Below are 2,806 nucleotides of genomic sequence, written 5' to 3'. Positions count from 1 at the left end.
ATTTGTATACTGATTTATTCGCAGAACCAAAGTTTCAGAATTACTTACCGTATTTGCGGTGTTTACGGTTGTTGGTCAGCCTAAAATAAACACAGGCTATGCTGAAATGTTGAGAATAATTGTTTCTCCTTGTAATCCTATGCAATTTACCCGAAACAAAACGAAAAATTGCGAAAAAATCTGTCAAACTTGTGAAAAATTGCATTTCCTCCTTTTCGGGTTGCCTACCTACCCCCACACAGGGACCCCCGTAGGTCCAAATACTGCATCAAGGGTCAAAAATATCGAAAATAGAAGTTGTGTAACCAAAGCCGCAGTCTTTGAACAGCTCAAACGGCAGAATAGCACTAAGGGGTCAAAATGACCCCTCCGGTAGATCTAGGTATACGAAAATCCCGGTAGTTCTAGTGTTAACTAAGCTATAGTCATTATTTTGTTAGGGTTGATCACACATTTGTTTTCGTAGAGTATTTTTTTTCTATAACGTACTGCGTTACTCCATCGGGTGTGACAATTCTTGCTTCAATAATTTGTCTCACCAGTATATTTTTGTTGTTGCAGAGTCCATACAAGAAGTTTGCTCATAAGAATGCCACCCACACGGGATTTTGTTCAATGAGGCAATTAGAACTAAACAAGGCATATCAAATGTACGACTTGATTCACACCACGAAGTATGGTTCGGGCGAGTTGGCTCATCTAAGGACGAGCAAGAATGTCTGCTGGAAGGTCCAGTTGCCAACCAAATATTTGAAAGAGCTGGACCCTGAAGATATCGAACACTTCAAGGCAGACATCAAGAAGAAAGCTTATCCCTTTGTTGCTTTTCGCGAAGTAATGAATGATGGCAGTTTTAGAATGGATATGCTTGAAGACAGTAAGTTACTTTCTTTATTTATTCTTGCAGCTTCTTTATCTGTATATCTTAATTTGTTGTGTGATGCAATGTTTTGCGTTTACAGGTCCTGACATGAGAATCAAATATAAAAATTGGGAGGACATCCCAGAAGTTGTTTTTGAAGATAGCCTGAACAGCAGCAATGAGGGACCTGCTAACAAGAGCAAGGATGAAGAAAACGGCGATGCATCATCCACTGACAAACCTCTAAATCAATCTGGTTCCTCTAAAGATACTTCCAATCAATCTTAGGTATACATTTGTGAAGAAATTATGATTATTTTGTTCCGTTTATTTTTTTTTTATGACTGATTTCTTTGTTGAAGATATTTCGACGGCTCCCTCCTAAAGAATACGTTACGGTACGTCTCTAAAAGATACGTTATGTTCTGTACGTCTCTAAAAGATACTACTAGTTTTGAGGTTATCAGGAGGTCAGTTTTGGCAGGCGATCCACATCTGTTAGAAGTTCAAACCAATTGTTCCAATGGCTGAAATATGCAGATGGGGACTTGAACTGTCATCTGAAACCATTGATGCACCACATTTCAACCCCGTTTTGATCCTAAACGGCTGCCGAAAATGTGCTGCAAGAAAGCTCAAAACAGATAGTATCTTTTAGACGCGTACTCCACATAACGTATCTTTTAGAGACGTATCGTACATAACGTATTCTTTAGGAGGGAGCCGTCGATTTGTGGAGTAATAATGGATCCTATTTACGACCCAAGTATTTTTTTATTCTATTTTAAGTGTTAACATCAACGAATCATGTATATGAAGGGTTGAATGTTGCAGCTATTCTTGTAATGACCCAAAGATTATATCTGGTTCTCTTTTTGACTGAATCCCAGTTGCAATATTACTGAAAATGACTAGTTCATAACTTGATGGAAACCATAATTTTGTTTGTATCTTAATATTTTGTATTGTTCTCTTGTACAATTGTATCATATGTTACGTATTAATGTATATCTAGGGTTGAATGTTTCAACTTGAATGTTGCTGCTGTCACGGGCCCGTGCCAAAACGCCGGTGCGCCGTATGGGTAGGCAACCCACCAGCCACCTTTCCCGCCAGTGAGGGCGGTCAGACAGCAAGCGGCCAGCGAAGCGACAGGCAGACGGACCGCCGACACTCTCCGGTTGTGCTGCCTCGTCAGTCACCGCTGAGACGCCAGACAGGTCGGGTCGGACGCGCGCAGCCAAGTCGCGTTAACCCCGTGAAAACGTTGTAGAGTCGGGTCGAATTTTCACCTACTCGTCCATCATGTGTCCTCCTGTCGCTCTCAAGTACTCGCTCAATACAAGCCCGCAAGGTATGCATCTCGGCAAGTTTACTATTGAAAAGTATGTTGATTGGCGCGTCAAAAATATTCACCCCATGATTTTCCAACAGGGCTTTGAGTTACGGGGCTGTACTGTCCCTAGTCATGGGCTAAATCCCCTTTGCCTTGCCGCCACCGATGCTACCTGCTTGCCGCTGATCATGATGCTGGAGGCCAAGCCATGCTTGGGCCCCCCACACCATGGCCGTTTTGCCCACGGCCGCTCCGTCCCGACGCTTCACCCCCCTTCCCCTCCTCGTCAAGTCAACGTGGAAGATCCAAAATGGAGTGACTAGTGTTGTGGAGTAGTTTAGTGCTTTGCACTATTTAATGAGACTCAGTTGAGCCATTTTTGTAATTCAATCTCGCCATGTCTTGTGGGCATGTTATTTTGTGAAGTGTGGTGAAATGTGAAGTGTGAGTGTTCCGCAGCCGGGGAGGCGCCCCTCGCGCTGCTCAAAGTGTGTGTCATGGTATTTCTACCTACCCGTGGTATTTCTATCTATCCATGGGAAATGTACCTACCTCTGAAAAAGATACCCCCCCCCCCGCACTTCAACTCTGTCTTCCCCCTGTTTTCA

At 43.2% G+C, this 2,806-nt stretch overlaps 1 protein-coding gene across 3 annotated transcripts in view; it reads left to right on the top strand.

Annotated features, from left to right (window-relative positions):
- The window catches only part of LOC113215113 (uncharacterized), a 6,730-nt gene extending 3,930 nt beyond the window's left edge, over window positions 1-2,800 (top strand). Inside the window, exons 2-5 of one of the 3 annotated variants that reach the window (XR_008012191.1) lie at window positions 562-877; window positions 963-1,150; window positions 1,878-2,216; window positions 2,297-2,800. The gene's annotated coding sequence lies outside the window, so the exon portion shown is untranslated. The remainder of the gene's footprint in view (window positions 1-561; window positions 878-962; window positions 1,151-1,877; window positions 2,217-2,296) is intronic. The other 2 variants (XR_008012192.1, XR_008012190.1) reach the window with 2 other exon arrangements.
- Window positions 2,801-2,806: the final 6 nt, after the last annotated feature.

Source organism: Frankliniella occidentalis, unplaced genomic scaffold, assembly GCF_000697945.3.
Source record: "Frankliniella occidentalis isolate FOCC.00 unplaced genomic scaffold, Focc_3.1 Scaffold633, whole genome shotgun sequence".
Taxonomy (NCBI): Eukaryota; Metazoa; Arthropoda; class Insecta; order Thysanoptera; family Thripidae; genus Frankliniella; species Frankliniella occidentalis.
The sequence above is the reverse complement of the archived record's forward strand: the minus strand, read 5'-3'. Positions and strand labels throughout refer to the sequence as shown.